Raw genomic sequence first — 18312 nt, forward strand, 5'->3', positions numbered from 1 at the left:
AGCCATGACGCATCTCTGCATCTGAGCCTGAGTGCTTGGTCAGGTCACAGGGCAGGAGGCCAGGAGCAGGGGCTATGAAACCAGTTCGGAGAGATATGGGCAAAGAAAGCAGCAGCCATGGCCTCGAGGAGTGGAGACTTCCTTCCAGTGAGAGCATTTACTCTACTTTGCTTTTGTATTTCCTACTCCCCTGTTCTGTATTTTTTAGAAAAGGACACACCGAGAGATAGCCAAGTGCTTTGATACAAAAACATAACTCGGTCCCATTCCTCCTTTCTAGTCTCCTGATTCTCTTCCTTTATTACTATTTTTTTAAGATTTTATTTATTTATTTGACAGACAGAGATCACAAGTAGGCAGAGAGGCAGGCAGAGAGAGAGAGAGGAGAACGCAGGCCCCCTGCAGAGCAGAGAGCCCGATGCGGGACTCGATCCCAAGACCCTGGGATCATGACCTGAGCCGAAGGCAGAGGCTTTAACCCACTAGCCCCCCAGGTGCCCCTTATTACTAATTTTTAAAGTTCTTACAGTAAGACATCTTCTTTGTGGGCTGATGGCGGTGCTGAGCAACCCTCAGATACTGTCCGTGTGCACAGACATCTGCCCCATCGTCTGCTCTAAATGCTCCAGTTCCCACGGGATAGGACAAAACAGAGATGTGGACTCCTATGTACAGAGAGATTGCGACTGCAAAAATTACATGCCTAACACAAGCTGGTGGGAACTGTAGAAGAATGCCAACAGTTAGCTTTGGGTGCCAGACCTTTTAGGTGATTTCCTTTCCTTTTTTTAACTTTTTGTTTGTTTATTGAAAATTTCCACAAATGCCTTTGCTCTGCTTTTATAATGAAAAGCCAATCAAAATTAAAACCAAGGCAAACCAAGCCAGCGATCACAAGCAGCGTGAGGAGGTCAGGCCGTGGCCCTCCCTGGGCAGGTGGGTAACGTCGAAAGGAATTCTGGTCACGGGATGCTGGCGAGCACTGTGTTGTCAGTGTTCAGTCTCCTTAGAAGAACAGGGATGCGGGCCCAATGAGGGCGTGTGCTTGCTTGAAAAGTCTCCACCTTTGGGTCTTGCCTCTGACCACTTCCCTCTCACACAGAGGCCAGCAAGAAGTGGTCAGACCAAAAGGACCTTCCTTCTGTGCACAGCTGTTTTGTCCCATTCTCGCCTTATGAAATCGTAGAAACTCATGAAGTCACGGAGTATGAGAGCATCCATTTCAACCACTTCGTGTTACAAATGAGGCTGCACAGGGATATTAAGCAGCGTCCTTCAGATTACAAGAGGGTTTGGACTGGGAAAATGCATTTACTTGTGTTTACAGTTGGCTTCTCCACATCCATCACTTCTGTGCTCATTCATTTTGCCATTTTTGTGGGAGAGACGGTGGAATATTTCATCAGAAAATAGGACGTAGCCACTCATGTACAGTCATTAGGATTAAACCGCAAATGCCATTCCTCAAATTAATTTGGTTTAGACCTCAATAGGGAAAGTGCCTTCCTGGGCTTCATTTTTCACTGCAGAAGAGATCTCACTCATTCCCTCTGCAGCCTGGGTGGCCTGGAGAGGGGACCTGGGGGTCAGGGAGAGGCTGCTGCAAGGCACCAGGGTCCGGGGTGCCCCAGTGCGGGCCTGGGAATCCATGAGGACCCCTTATTAGGATCTGGGACAATGGAGCTGAGTATGAAGAGGAAGAGAGGGAGAGGGGCTCTGGCAGGGGTGCATGGGGTGAAGGGGAAGGGTCAGGAGAGTGCGGGGTGTAGGAACCAGCATTGGGGAAGCACTTGCAGGGATCCCCAGGCTTCAGCTGTGCCCAGGATTGTGTGATGTCTTCATGGTGTGCTCACAGTGGGGGTTCATCAGCTCATCTAAGTGAAGTTTGAACAAATGTTAATATTTTTCTCCATTTGCCTCCATAACCCTGCATCTTTGTCTCTTCTCCCCTCTAGTCTCATCCCTCACCTGCTCTCCAGCTTTTCCCTTTCTCTCATTTCTTGGGCTCTCCAGGGACTCTGTCTTCCACCAGGTCAAGCCCAACCCCTGGGATGCCCCTGGGAGGCCTCTTCTCTATCTAGCCTCTGATCCAACCCTGGCATGTCACCTCCAAGGCAGTGTGTCCCAAACCTGCTGATGATGTGAGCAACAGTGCATGTACCATTGTCCGAGCTGGGTCGCTGGAATGGGGTGGAGGCCAAGGAGGACTGGAGGAGGAGAGCAGGTCAGAGTCCCACCGTAAACAGAGGCACTCTCGCCGTAAGGTAAGTACCAGTGGGAGTTGTTTGCAAGAAGGAGCCCAGAGTAACCAGAGCTAGAAGCTGCTGACTTGGTCCCTTCACTGGCCTGAGGGGAGGAGAGACAGAGAGTAACCAGGGACTGGAGGGAGTGCAGGTGTGGAGCCTGTGAAAGGGGCCCCTCGGAGCTGGTTAGATGCCCACTCCAAGTGAGTGGAAGGGTGAGCACCACAGTCCATACATCTCGTCTGGACTTCTCAGAGTGGAAGGTGCTTTGAGCAGTCAGGGTGAAGACTCAGCTGTCTGGAGAGGGACAGGGTCCCTCAGTTGAGGGACAGGGATAGTTTGTGGGTGGCAACCTCACTGTGGAGAAGGAGGGAGCCACGGGGATGATGCCTGATCCCTCCCTGTCTCCTTTCTCTGTCCGATCTCCAGCTGCTTCTCATTGGCCAAACCCAACCAGAGCTCATGTGTGGGAGTCCAGCAGGTACACATCCTGGGGCCCAGAGCAGGTGACAAAGCATGGAGGCAGGACCTGCAAGGGAAGAGAACACCTCAGACCCAGTCACAAAGCTCCAGATGGTCGCCTCAGAGCAGTGGGTGTTCTCTTCTGTGAAAACCAGAGCTCTGCCCTGGCCAGCCCCAGCTCCGCTCCTGCTCCAGGGGCCAGCCTGTTTGTGCCACCCTCATGTTCTTGGCGCCATCCCTGGGCAGCTTGGGTTCAAGTTTGCCAGTGCAAAGCACTCCTAGACACCCTGCCCTGATGCATGCCCAGATCTGGGGGCTGAAGCATCCGATTTGGAAGTTGAAGGGTTTCTGCCTGCTACAGGATGCTCCTAGAGCTCTTTCTCCAAGGGCGTTGTGCTCACAGGAGAGAGTGTGCTCCCACAGGCTTGCTGTGGCCTTGCTGTGCGTGGGCGGCCTCTGCATTCACTGGTAGCAATGCTGACCTTGAGAATAGGCCAGAGAATTTCCTGACAGACACCTAGAGGTTGTCCCAGACCAGGGCTCCTTACTGGTCATTCACTGTGCACAAAGCACCAAGGGCCTGAGGGATGCCTGGGTAGATCTTTGGGTTCCGCGTCTGCCTTTGGCTCCGGTCATGACCTCAGGGTCCTGGAATTAAGCCCCGTGTTAGGCTTCCTGCTCAGTGGGGAGTCTGCTTCTCCCTCTGCCCCTCACCCCACTGGTACGTGCGCGCTCTCTCTCTCTCTCTCACTCTCATGCTCTCTGTTTCAAATAAATAAATAAAATCTTAAAAAAAAAAAAAAGTACCAAGGGCCCATGACTTTCTAAGCAGTCCTCCACACCTCCTTTCATCAAAACATTATGGTAATTTGGATAAAAGATATGTGGACACTGAGACATGAAAGGAAAATTGAAAAATCAAGATTAATAAATTAATAATTAAATAAACTAATAAAATTTGTACCCTTTCAATCTTATACAATCTGATTTTCTGTCCTCTAAATATATGCCTTTTGGTGGTCTCAAGTCCCATTTCCCCTCCTGAAATTGCCTTTCTTATAGGTTCAGCCAAATTTGACTCCCTTTGTTTTCTTTAGATTCCTTTGGATTCAGTAAGGCTGCGTCTAAGGGCTTGACAACAAGTCCTAAGCTGGCCAGTTGTCTGCAAGGTTGTGTTGGAGATGGAATTTGGGATGAAGAGTTTGTTGGGGGTAATGGCTGTGACAGCTAAGGGGAGAGTGTAGGATTGATCAGGCAGGGGTTGGGGGGTTATCAGGCTGTGGTGCAGACCCAACTGTCTCTGCTCCCCACTGAGGAGGGAGTGCTGGAGCAAACCTGCCCAAGAGAGGAGCCTTGCGTTGGGTGGGAAAACCAAGCCCTTGCATGGCCTTGCTGGGTCATTGGCTGTGGGTCACCTGAGAGGACCATGATCTTGCCTTAAGCCAGAGGTGGGCCTGAAGGAGCCCACAGCTGGAGGTGTCAGACCAACATGCCTTCCCACCCCCAACCCCAGATGGCAGAGAGTGCCTTCCCGAAGTTTCATCCTAGTGGCACATCTCCACGTCAACAAGCCCTTCCTCTCAATCTTGATAAAATCCTGCTTTGTTGGCCACCATATTCGTTGATGAAAAGCAGATATTCACAAATGGAGGAATCACATTCAGGAGGTTAAGACGCCCACATCTGGATCCAAACTCTGGCCAGGGGATTTCCTGACCCTACTTACCACTTTTATTCTTGCTGGAGCTTCCTTGTGAGGAACTCTTCCATGCTGACCTTTGTGGAAAGCTGTAGATCTCTTTCTACTGGACACCTGAAAAACCCCAGGGGTTCTTCAAGACAGGGTCTCATTTCCAGAAAACAGTGGCCTCTGCAGGTAGGAGACGGTAGTGCACCCCTGGGGAGGGGTGTGGCGTGGGGGTTGGAGCTATTCCTCCAAGAGGCTGATATCAAGAAACCAGGTCTGCCTGGTGCACATATGTAGTTTAGATGGGCCCAGGCCCAGGCCCGGGAGATGATAACAGAATGATTAGTATCCAGAACTATGCTCCCTGGGATTGGTGTTTGTTCCATAATTTTTAACTCAGTGGATGGTCTTTAGTTCCCACAGTTGTGGAGAACTTTTCTGATTATGAATTATTATGAAGTGGTATTTTCAAAACTGCACTCTAAAAATAATGGATTTGGAATGGTTCAGAGCAAGCTTCTAAATATTTCAACACTGCCTTGCATCTTTGTTTCAACTTTTGCCTACTCAGGCTGAAATTGCTTAAGATTTATGAATCTGGTAAAAGAATGCGCTGGTGTTAAAGTCTCTACAGGAAAAAAAAAAACTAAAAATAGCATTAATTTGCACAATTCGGTAATTACACCATGAAGCATTGCGGAAGATTACAATGATCTCATCAAGGCAATCAAAGGATTTCATGACTGGAAGGGCATCGATTTTCCACAGTGATTTCAGAAACACATGTCCTGACACGTCAAATCCCCTCTCTTTCCAGAATGGTCTCAACTGTTTGGGCTGGTGACCCACGGCCCATTGTGAAACTTACAACTTATGAGAAACTTAAAGCCTGTGAATCAGGAAGGAAAACACAAGGTCTGCTTTCCATGGTTTCTTAGCCACCACATGTGAGTTGTGAAGTTAAGAAAAAAAACTTTGTTTTCCTTTCTGACAAATGACCCCATTTTATCACATTTTATCTCCTTTTAGTGCAGGGATCCTATGACTTGACCCTCCCAGTTTTGTCTTTGAATCTCAATGCCCCTCAGAGAGTGAGAGGCTAAACACAAGGAGACAGCTCATCACCTCAACTTGTGTTGTTGTTCGAACAGGCAAGGTGGGCGTCAGGAGGGCAAACACAGTGCTCATCCCCAGAAAGTCCCCTGAGGTGTCACTGCAGGTCTTCAGGGGCTCAGACAGGGAAGCTGGAGTTAAGAGGAACTTTTTCAGAGCTGGTGTTGGCCAAGGGCAAACAAACATATTTCTCTTTCCAACATAGAAGGCAGTATATAAAATGAAAGTTATTTGTGTCAGAATCGCTTCACTGAAGATTAACTGTGCAGTACTATGCTCCTTTAGTCAGTAAAAAAGTGAGTATTTATAGTGTGTTGTATGACACAACCCCGGGCTTACTTTCTTCATTTATTATCGAGTGTGTATGAGTGTGTGAGTGTATGTGCATGATGTATGTGGGGGTGAGCGTGAAAGCAAGTGTGTATGAGTGAGTGTGAGAGTGTGAGTGAGTGTGAGTGTGTGAGAGATTGTGAGTGTGTGTGTGTCTTTTTTACCTCCGCCCATCACCATCACTGACTCTAAATTTTTCCACACTATAAGAAGGAATTGGCAGGAACTGAAGTGTCTAGTTTCCTGTGGTTGCGGTAACAAATGACCACAAACAGGTCACAAAGAGGGTGATAGAAAACAAAATAAATTTATTATCCTCCAGTTCTGGAAGCTGGAAGTCAGAAATCAAGGTGTTGAAAAGCCGTGTCCCTTCTGAAGGCTCAGGGAAGACTCCCTTGCTGTCTCTCCCGGCTTTGGGCCGTTCCTGGCCATCCCTGGTGATCCCTGGTGATCCCTGGTGATCGCTGGTGATCCTCAGCCCACAGATGGGTCACCACTGCCATGCCTGCCTCCATCGTCCCTTGGCCACCTTCTCTGTGAGCATGGCTCCTCTGTGGCTCTGTCCCAAATTTTCTCTTCTTATCAAGACACCAGTCACTAGGGCCCATCCCGATCCAAGATAACTTTATCTTTCTTTTTTTTTTTTAGATTTTTTATTTTTTTGACAGAGATAGTGAGAGAGAGAGAACAAGAGAGAGCACAAGCAGGAGGAGCAGCAGACAGAGAGAGAAGAAGAAGAAGGCTCCTCGCTGAGCAGGGAGACCAATGTGGGGCTCGATCTCAGGACCCTGGGATCATGACCTGAGCTGATGGCAGACTGCTTAACCCACTGAGCCACCCAGGAGCCCCTAAGATAACTTCACCTCAACTTGATTGTATCTGCAGAGACTCTGTTTTCAAATAAGATCACATTCACAGGTACCTGGGGGTTAGGACCAGAACAGAAGTTTTTGGGGGATCCAGTTCAACCCGCAGGAAAAAGACAAGCATACAATTAAAAGGTGGGCAGTTTGAGAGCCCCTGTAACAGATTTGGTTTCGGCTTATGGCCCTCTCTCATTCACTGATGGGGCTTCTTGGCTCTCCCGTGGGGTCATGAGCCATGCCCAGACTTGGTGGGGGACAGGCATCCTGACCAACCAGCAAGGTATCCTGATGTGCTGTGGACATGGAAGGGGGCACCGCAGCGTGTACCCAGCTGACCCGCTAACCTCATGCATTGTTTCTTGGCTGAAATATTTGCTCCTGAATGTTATACACCTGTATTCTTTAAGTGAACCAATACCTCAATCCCCATATTCAAAATCAAGCTCTTCACTTAAATCTGATTTCACCTCAGCTCCCAACAAAGATCTGTGATGCAAATGAGAACACTCACTTAGCCAGTGTCCCTGGGATGTGCAGGCCGCATTCTGGTCACCCCCATGCAGATACAGGCACGGAAAGTACATTTTCAAAACAAGATGTGGGCTTCCTGAAATTACATCATAAATCTGTGACTGGGATGCTAAGAAATTTGAAATTTCCCTGGAAGGGAGAACAGAGTTGTGTTTCTTTTACTTTTATATTATTACTTTATGTTCCATGATTATTGAGAAACCTTAACAGAGGAGAACATATTATGTCATTTATCCCCGAATTTTGATTTCACCTCCTATCATGCAAATGGAAGATGAACGTATACAGCATCAAGGTCACTGTATTTGTCTGCTCAGCCTCTTGTCACAAAGTGCCACTGACTCGAGGGGTAACACAATGGAATTGTGTTTGTGGCACTTCTGGGGGCTGGAAGGGGCAAAGTCAAGCTGGCAGGATGGATTGCTTCCATGCCCTCTCCCATTGGCTGTCGTCTTGGTGCATGCTCACGGGCCCTGTGCTCTATGTGTGTGTGTCTCCCCAGTGTCTCCTTCTCCTCAGAAAGGACACCAGTCCCCTGGCATCAGGGCCCCAGACTTCTGTCTTCATTTAACCTCAATTATCACTTTGAAGACCCTGTGTCCAAACAGCGGCACACTCTGAGGTAGCGAGTGCTACGGCTTCAACATGGGGATTTGAGGGGGACACAATTCAGCCCATAACACTTTCAAAGGAGCTTACAGACGTTCTTTTCTAGAAGAACATGCATTCTATGATTAGTCGAGCTAAGCAAGTCTGTGGTAGCAGATTAAGATTTTCTGTCTCAGGGGCTTAAAATAGCGAGGTTTCTTGCTTATGGTGTCACTGGGTAAGGGAGGGTCTGACGGGGTCTGTGACTTCTGGAATGTGAGTCCGTGTGTGGCCATGGCAAGGATAGCTTATAGACAAGTCACTCTCCCATGACCCTGGCAGTGATGCATGGACCTTCTGGCCACCTGGTCCCAGGGGCTGGGCAATGTGGGGAGATACCATCACTAAGCACAGACCCCTGAGCTACTGCTTGACAGAACAGGCGAGTCGAAACCGTTGCTCTAGGTCATGACAAACCCATGTCATATTTTGCTCTCTATATTCTGCCTGTGGTGGGAGGGATCAAAAATGAATGGAACATAAAAAAAAATATTTTTGTGTTAAAAACTCACAAAGTGTTGTCCTAGTGTGTTTTGTTCTGTAATGCGTTTTCCCAACAACATTGGATGAAAGGCTCCCTTGTGAGGCCCCCAGGATATAATGACAAGACACAATTCCAGACTTCAAGGAACTTTCAGCCTAGAGTTGAAAAAGCTAATAGTGTGAGAAGAACTATTGAGATGAACGTAGAAGCTATGCTAAGTAGAGGGAATCTGCTGAGGGCTTTCTGGGAAGACATCTGGACAGGTGTCGAACACTTGTGAACAGACAAGGGAGTGTGCTCTCAGCAGAGACAACAGGTGTGTGTGTGAGAGGTGTATGTGGGTCTACTGACCTGTCACCTGATTCCAATGGGGGATGGGGGCGTCCCACGCCTCCAAGAAGTTCTCTGACACCAGCTGGGCATCTTATAATTCAACTCAATCTGACACTGTCTACTCAGAGACGGCATCAGATCCCAGAGCACAGGGCTCAGTCCCACAGACTGCCATCTGTGCCAGGTACCAATTTCAAGTCCTGGTCACCTGGACTGTCACTGGTCATCTGTGCTGCTGACCTACCAGCTCTAGATCATCAGTTCCTACAACCCTTTTCTTGGGTTCGGTGAATTTGCTAAAGCAGCTCACAGGCGTCAAGAAGCCCATTTATTCACTAGATTGTCAGTTTATTATAAAGAATATTAAAGGATACAGATCAACAGCCAGATGGAGAGATACACAAGACGAGGTACTGAACAGGCAGCTTATGTCCCCCTGGATTTGGGGGCCCAGCTCCTGGTCTGTGGCACCATACTGGTTCACCAACTTGGAAACTCTCCCCATCTTGACCTGCTGGGATTTCATGAAAGCCTTATCACACAGGCCTTACTGAGTAAACCATTGGCCATTGGTCATTAATTGAACCTCCAGGCCCTCACCCCTCCTGGGAAATCAGGGGGTGGGACAGAAAGTTCCAGCTCTCTATCGCTGGTTAGTTCCCTTGACAACCATTCTCCACCATAGTCAGGGGATTTCCAAAAGTCACTTCATTAAAATAAATTCATTCCTTGTGGAAAGGGGCTTGTTATGAATAATGAGACACCCATTCACCTTAGAGCTCTGAATGGACTTCAGGAACTGGGGACATGAGACCAAATGTTATAACAAAATATGTTCCCATTGCACTCACTGCTCAGGAAATTCCAAGGGTTTGGGGAGCTGTGAACCAGGAACCTGCAGGAAGACCAAGATATGTATTTATTATAAATCACAAGGCAGTGAGTGTGGGAGAGAGGGTGAGTGTGTCTGTGGGTACTGGTGCGGGCTCCCCTGTGTGGAGCCCCAAGGAGCTGGACCCCTCCCTCTGTCCCTGCACGTCCATCACACCTGCATGGCCATCCTGGGCTCCTGGGCCATCTACAAAGGTTCAGGTGAGGTAGGCAGAAACCAGAGGGTGGGGACAGGGGGATCCGGATTCCAGCGTGACTTCCTTAGAATTCTGATTGTTTGATTAGTCCGCCTCTGTCTCTACCCTCCAGCTCCCTCTCTCTTCCTCTGACTGGCTTGAAAACACTGTACTGAGGTTAATTGAAACAGAATTGTGGAATTGTTTTTTGGGTCCCTTCCGGAGTTGAGCCAGATGGAGTAGTTGTTTGGACTCATCTTCCTAAATTAGAAAAGCATCGCGGAAAATAGAATCGTTATATGACTCTGTCCTACCTTTTAACAGCTACACAGAGAATAAACCCACTCTTGTTCATTTGTTCCTTCTAGCTCTAAACACTGAATTCCAGGTTTCAGAATAGCTAATGTAATCATTTAAGTAATGAGGTAAAAACATGTAAACACATAAAACCCCTCCTGGCCCCAGAATTCTTCTTAAGGAACTGCTTTCCTTGAAGAGTTATATGAGGATTAAATCAATAGAGAATGTGGAACAATGCCTGTATGGTCAGTCTGTATTCAGGGCGGGCTGTTATTTGGGAAGGTTGCCCCACGTGGCCAGAAGAGGAGTGTGGGGGCTCGCTTCGGCAGCACATATACTAAAATTGGAACAATACAGAGAAGATTAGCATGGCCCCTGCATAAAGATGACACACAAATTTGTGAAGCGCTCCTTATTTTTTTGTCATGATATATTCAGAGCCCTAAATGAGAAAAACATGCAGCCAAGAATACAATATCCAGGTATGCTGTCGCTGAAAATAGAAAGAGAGATAAAAAGCTTCTAGGAAAAACAAAAATTAAAAGAATTTGCAAACACCAAACCAGCTCTATAGGAAATATTGAAAGGGGTCCTTGAAGCAAAGACATAGGGGTCTTTTGCTTAAAGGGGTCCTTTAAGCAAAAACATAGATCAGAAAGTAACAGAGACAATATACAGTAACAGTCACCTTACAGGCAATACAATGACACTAAATTCATATCTTTCAATAGTTACCCTGAATATAAATGGGCTAAATGCCCCAATCAAAAGACACAGGTTATCAGAATGGATAAAAAACTAAGACCCATCAACATGCTATCAGCAAGAAACTCATTTTAGACCCAAAGACACCTCCAGATTTAAAGTGAGGGGGTGAAAAACAATTTACCATGCTAATGGACATAAAAAGAAAGCTGGGGTGGCAATCCTTACATAAGATAAATTAGATTTTAAGCCAAAGACGATAGTAAGAGATGAGGAAGGACACTATATCATACTGAAAGGGTTTGTCCAACAAGAAGATCTAATAATTTTAAATATCTATGCCTCTAACATGGGAGCAGCCAACTATATAAACCAATTAATAACAAAATCAAGGAAACACATTGACAATAATGCAATAATAGTACAGGACTTTAATGCCCCCCTCACTGAAATGGACAGATCATCCAAGCAAAAGATCAACAAGGAAATAAAGGCCTTAAATGACACACTGGACCAGAAGGACATCACAGATATATTCAGAACAATCCATCCCAAAGCAACAGAATACACATTCTTCTCTAGTGCACATGGAACATTCTCCAGAATAGATCACATCCTGGGTCATAAATCAGTTCTCAACCAGTACCAAAAGACTGAGATCGTTCCCTGCATATTGTCAGACCACACTGCTCTGAAGCTAGAACTCAGTCACAGAGGAAAGTTGGAAAGAACTCAAATACATGGAGGCTAAAGAGCATCCTACTAAAGAATGAATGGGTCAACCAGGAAATTAAAGAAGAATTGAAAAAATTCATGGAAACAAATGAAAATGAAAACACAACTGTTCAAAATCTTTGGGACACAGCAAAGGCGGCCCTGAGAGGAAAGTATATAGTGATACAAGCCTTTCTCAAGAAACAAGAAAGGTCTCAAGTACACAACCTAACCCCACACCTAAAGGAGCTGGAGACAGAAGAGGAGGGCGGATGTGAGCAAGAGGGAGGAAACGAGTGAGCAGGGAAAGGCATGCCTGGAGGGGAGGCCATCATGGGCTTGGGGTCAACATTCTAGAAAAGCAGTGTAAGTGGTTCATCTGGACTTTGGTGTGTTGAAGTCATTAAATTCTGTCCTCATTTTTTTTCATTTTCTACCCAACAGATGTGACCATCTATGCCTCCAGATGCTTTCGGTGAACAGTTTTCTTGGTTTGTGTCACCTAGTCATTGAGGTAGGAATGGGTGTCTGTTTTTTATAAAGGAAGAGCTGATTTCAGCTGTATGGTTTTGAGGAGGACTTTATTTTTGTCCATTATTTCTGGATCCCAAGGCATCACGTTTTGGTTACATTTGTATCCCCATGTGAGTATGTTGTTGACTTGGTAAGTTTTCAAAATAGAGACAATGCACAATGTATCTGAGACTTCCCCAGAATCTCAGGCTATGGGGACAGCTCTCAGGAACAAGCAGGAGAAGGGAACTGGGATTGTATGCTGCTGTCAGGTGGGGCCCCCCAGGCTCTGATATCCCCGGTTTTACTTCCCCCATCAAAGGCTGGTGCTTCATGTTAAGGTAAAACCCAGAAGAAAATAATAACTTTGAAATTAACCCAAGACTCCCTAGTCCATCGCAGACTATTGGGACATTTCTTATCAACCATATACAAATTATGTGTTATATTTTAAATATATGCTGATGGAAGAACAAAGGGAAAAGTGGTTTTATTATGATCGATTATTTTACATACGATCAGGTTGCACTCATTCTCTCTCTTTTTATTTTTGAAAACAATTCAACTTACTATAAAAATAATGTAAGTTCATTGCAAGGGGGAGAAGATCAGAACATGGAGGTAAGTGAAGAGAAGAGGGTAAAAATGTCTCTTTAAAGACCTGTCCCTCATGGTATCGATTGCTTTCATGTTTGCAAAGGCACTTCCAGATAACTTCTAGTCTTGCTTGTATTTCTTTATGATGGTTAGGTTTCAATAAACAGTCTCTTTGGTAATGGGCTGTATTCACTGGGCAGTAACAGCTGGCAGAAGATCATCCGTGGTGGTTCCAGAAGATTCCGTCATGAGGACGGGCCACGATCAGCCAGTGAGTGCAGAGCTGCTGACGTTCGGTTGTGGCTACAGTTGTTCCGTGTTATCGCCATCCTGATTTAAATGACCTTGACAAGCAATAAATTGATCTTGATAACTAATAACCAACAAACACCATCCTTAATCATGTTCTTTAACAAGGAATGCCAAGGAACGAAAGTCTAGGGCAAAAGACCTGCACATTTTAAATCTCTGGGTATTTACTGATAAATCCTCTGCCCTAAAATATTTTTGTATTGGAGTATGGAAGGGGCGGGGAACCTTTCCATGGGTAAATTCACACAGTTCCTTGCTTCCTGGGAAGTTCACATTTTTTTCATGTCTTCATTATCCTTTTGTGTTTATTTCATAAGAACTTCCTCCTCAAAAGATAAACAGCTTTTCAATTAGTGTGTTCTTATTTTTAACTTTTTAAAAATTCTGCATTTATTGTTCATACTCTATCTTAAAAGAGGTTTTGACGTGGCTTTTTTTTTTTAAGACTGAAAAAATAAAAATAAATTTAAAAAATAAAAATAAAACCTGGGTGCTTGGATGGCTCAGTCAGTTAAGCTTCTGACTCTTGGTTTCAGCTCAAGTCATATCTCAGGGTTGTGAAATCAGCCCCGTGTCGGGCTCCATGCTCAGCAATGAGTCTGCTTGAGACTCTCTCTTTCTTCCTCTACCCCTCTCCCACTTGTGCACACACACACACTCTCTCTCTCTCAAATAAATAAATATATAAAAAACTTCAGAAAAAAATAAAAATAAGACCAAACATAACACAAAGGGAGAGAAAAACAAAAAAGCAAACATACATAGTATACCCAGTATATTAACTAAAATGGAATGTTTAAACCTGACCTTCCTGAGGGACAAAGCAGATAGGGACAAGCAACATTTTACCTGGAAAAGAGAACATTTTCTTCAAAATAGACCAAATGAATTATCCTATTAAAATTTAAAGGGATTTACCACAAGAACGTATTTAAGAGATTCTGAAGATCATTACGGAAAATGTCTTCAGACAAGGGTATTAGAACCCCCGTAGTTGTAGTCAAGTAATTCCATAGTTGTACATGTGAAAAGAGTTACAAAAAGCATTGAGCTCATTGCTTCCTGGAATTTGGGCTCTGGAGACCTTTTAAATACAACAAACAAAATAAAGGGCATTGGCCCCAATAAAATCCCCAACTTCTAATCTTCTCATGTAAAGATGGTCAATAAGATAAAAAATTAAGTAGTTACCACTTACCATAATAATAATTTCAATCCTGAAAACATTTGATCACTCCTTCTCCATAAATTCTACTGGGAAGCTGATATTATCGTAATGGAGAGACAGTTCCCAAACAGCACATTACAGACACTGTCGTCCCCAGTGTCTTCATTCAGCCATACACTCCCAGCACGCTTTCTGTGGACTGATACCAACCCACGCGCTGGTGTCTGGGACACACTCTGACTCAGAAAGCCGAGGCGAAGAAAACACAAATGCATTCCCCGAGATTACCCCGCTAAGGAAGAGCAAAGCAGGGGTGAAAGTTCCAGACCCCTAACTTCGAGGGCCCCAAAGCAGGAACCTCCAGAGTGCAAGGGGAGAGGCAAAGGATCAAAAGTATGAACTTTGGTGCATAATCGCTGAAGAGGTGTGGAGGTCGGGTTCTGTAGTCTGGGGTGAGGACTGGGGAACGGCACCCAGGACGTGGGGGAGCCTTGCAGGTGTGGGATGCAGTCCCAGGCATCAGTAACTGATGGGTCGGGTCTCCGGAGGTGCCAGGAGCCCGTGTAGAAACTGGAGTTCGAGGGAACAGCCAAGGAGCAGGACCGCACAAGCCCAGGGAAGCTCTGAGGGTCCTCTCTGTTCTTCTCTGCTGTGAGCCCTGAGCCCTGGGGCTCCCTGATGCCAAGGAGATGGGAGTGTGGTCCTCAACTGTGTGTGGGCTCCTCCAGGAGCCCTGAGAGAGATGACCCTGGGGTGTCCCCACTCCACATTGCTTCGGCATGAGGCAATGGCACTCAGCCCCCCAGTGGTTATGCTCCCCACCCCCAGGAAGGGACTGCCTACCTTGGGCCAGTGCCTGCCCACAGGGCTGGGATCCTCCTCCCTTCTGCTCCCAGGTGGGGGGCAGCTCTCTGGGGATGGCTCTTCCCTCTCCCCTGAAGCCTTGTCCCTTCTCTTTGTTTTGAAAATCCATCCCACACCTGCAGCACCAGGAATACCCATCCTACCCCCTTCACCTGGAGATCTGGGGACTGGAGTTCACTGCAGAGGATCAGGGGAGACCCGAGCCCTGGGTTGGGAGGCATAGCAGCGGTCAACCTCTTGGAGAAAGGGGAAATGCCCCTCATGCTTTTGCCGTGAACTTGAGGTCCTGAAGTTAACTGCTTAGTGGGCCATTCTACCCTTTGTAACACTTTCCCTAGAAAGACTGTGTCCTCTTAGATATTCACTCAGGGTTTCAGGGAGGAGAAGAGAGTTAACCCCTGGGTGGAAGCATTTCTGGTGGAGGTCACACTTAGGAGCTGGCTGCAGGTGGACAGGCCAGGCTGGGGATCGGCGCAGGCTCTGTGCGTGCCAGGCTGGGGAATGTAGGGGAGGGTACTGGGATGATGACGCTAGTACCCCACAAAGCTGCTGCCTGGAAGGAGAAACAGGGAAAATACACTTCAGCCATTTAGAAAGAAAGTGTTTTTAAAAAACAAAATAATGCACTTTTAGAATTCTCCCATCTGTTTGGTTTATTTGTTTGAAATGGCTGCAGCTCATTCTTCAGAGGGGAAGCAGATGAAGAGCAGGGCAATGTAGACCTCGGGCTGGGGTCTCCCCGGTCCTGTGCAAGCCGGGCTCAGCAGATAAAACTCCAGTAGGAACAGCTCGTGGGGGCGACTGAGGCAGAGAGCCTGGGGCCTGGGAAAGACCCATTATAGCATCTTAATACAGGAATGTTCTGATTCAAGTGCTGACACTAAATATAGCTCCAAATAAAAGTCCATGTCTAGCAACACACAATGTAAGGATGATTTTTTTTCAAGCAGAAAAGGACCTTGGAGGGTGGTCACTTTCCTCATCTAATTTTTCTTTTACTTTTTTTTTTTTAAGATTTTATTTATTTATTTATTTGACAGACAGGGATCACAAGTAGGCAGAGAGGCAGGCAGAGAGAGAGAGAGGAAGGGAAGCAAGCTCCCTGCTGAGCAGAGAGCCTGATGTGGGGCTCGATCCCAGGACCCTGGGATCATGACCTGAGCCGAAGGCAGAGGCTTTAACCCACTGAGCCACCCAGGCGCCCCCTCATCTAATTTTTCAGAAGACACAGCTGGGCAGGGGAATTCCTGAGAGAATGAGAGTAATAGGCAGAATTTCTGGCATGGAAAGGGCTTTACATGAGTGCCAGCCCCTGTTGCCCTATTTCAAATCCTCTTCCAGGTCAAGGTTGAGCCAGGGAAACCTGGCTACTTGTAAGCCTTCAGGAAGAGGTGAGAATGATCTGCACAGAGCTTATGTGTGTGTAAGTGCTGCTTTCTTCACCAGAAAGCTGGATTCACTCTCCTGGAGCCTCTGCCAGCATCAGCATCCAGTCGATGTGCTCCATGAGAGCTTTTCCTAAAAGTAGTATTAGCCTACGCTCATCTGAATTCTCTCTTTCCCGAAATGGTTATCACTAAAGTAATAAAGATTTCGTTTAACCTACTTACCCCACTTCTCGGAGTTGATCACTAATCAGCAGTCAGTGATTTGCGTTGGGAGGTGTAGTGAGTGAAGTGGTTCACAGCCTCACTGTCTCTATGAGTCCAAGCTGGGACTCCCCTGGCTTTCTTCCCCAGGAAGAAATGGGGAAAAAAGTGTGTCTGCTGGGCAGCCAGCACCCAGTCTCATGGTCTTATGGTCTCAGGGCCTGACAAGCACCCCTTCCACCAAGAAGGCACAGCCCCAACCAGGACACCTGGTTTGGCAAGTTCCATGTAAGCTGAATTCCTCTTTCATTAGCCCCTCTACTGGGGCTCTTGTGCCGTGAACAACCCATACAGCCACACCTGGAAATGCTGTTGAGCCACAGAGACACAAGTATCAGGGTAAATTCACGGGGTGGAATATTACACAGCTATGAAGAATCAGGTTGTAGGCAGATGTTTATTGAGAAAAGCAAGACTGTTAAGGTAATGCTGCAAAATAAAGCAGCAGACCACAGTGTAAAATGTAATTACAGACACTGACACATTGAAGAAAGACAGAAAAGGCATAAACCAAAATTTTAACCATCCTTATCCTTAGGAGACAAATTTTTCCTTAGCAATCTCATATTTTAAAGTTTCTATGTGTATAACTTTTGTAATTAAAACAAACTCAAGCCCGTTCTCATTGTTCATGGTAGCTATGTTCGACAGAGGGCCACAGACAATGTTTGGTGGATACGAGCCAACTCCCAGGGGAGACACAGGGCTGGGCTCCCTATAGCCTCCATCACACCCCTGGTAACAACTTGTCCATATGTAACCTTGTTTTACGTGCGTTTCTGGATAAAGACACTTTAATTTATATTTCTTATCCATAATTGATTACATGGAGTGTTTCTTTATAATAAAACACCAGCCAAGAGGGTTTACTATCTTCAGGACCATGGGTAATGCGACCATACATTTCTCCAGCTTTCCACCTCACACAATGCTCCGGCTACTACATTCTCTCAACTCAGTGTGTGTCGCACGGATCTGCAAGTCTAGATTTCTATATCTTCCTCAGGCCCTGGCTGTGGATGTGACCTCAGCACTTTTGGGGGGCAGCCTCAGTGGCCTGCACACCTTCTCCATGCACTGGGCTGTTTACTCTGAGCCCTGGACTCATGGCCACCAGCTCCATGACACACGCCGCTCACCGAATACATGCATTTTGTCCTGAGCACATCCCAGCTTCCTGGCTCTTAGGAACATGGAGAGAACTTCAGGGCTATACTTGGGGGCCATTTTCAACAGTGAAATCGCCAACGAGAGCATGAAAAAGCAAAAGACATGACACTAAATAGACCACAAGAAGGATACATACCCACAGCACCGAGAGCTGGGTCCTGGGGGGTGGAGGACCCCTGTTCCTCCTCAGCTGGGGACAAGGCTCTATGTGGTTCTAAGTTGTTGCTGCTCTGGGCATGTCCAGAAATACCTCAAAACACCACGAGTATTTGATTTTGGAGTTACAGAGAAATTTTAGCAAGAAAGTGAACTTGCAAAGATAAAAAATTAAATAAATTTTTTTAAAAAGAAAGTGAATTTGCAAAGATGAAATCAGCAAATAAAGAGGTTCAGCAGTAATTAAAAACTAACAGCTCGGGTTTTCAGTGCATCAGTATCAAGTGAAGTCATTTCGATGACATTTTGGGTCTTCTAGATAAATCACACGGATGCAAATTCACTAAATTACCGCTTTCTGAATGCAGGGCTAGCATGCCATCAACGAGGGAATCATAAT

The 18312-nt window shown here is 46.3% G+C and overlaps 1 non-coding gene across 1 annotated transcript; it reads left to right on the forward strand.

Moving 5' to 3' along the window:
- The first annotated feature begins 10377 nt into the window (after window positions 1-10377).
- LOC116867988 lies at window positions 10378-10484 on the forward strand. The gene has a single exon (XR_004382710.1). It is a non-coding gene; the product is annotated as a U6 spliceosomal RNA (small nuclear RNA).
- Window positions 10485-18312: the final 7828 nt, after the last annotated feature.

Source organism: Lontra canadensis, unplaced genomic scaffold, assembly GCF_010015895.1.
Source record: "Lontra canadensis isolate GAN:19392208 unplaced genomic scaffold, GSC_riverotter_1.0 scaffold13, whole genome shotgun sequence".
NCBI classification, from domain to species: domain Eukaryota; kingdom Metazoa; phylum Chordata; class Mammalia; order Carnivora; family Mustelidae; genus Lontra; species Lontra canadensis.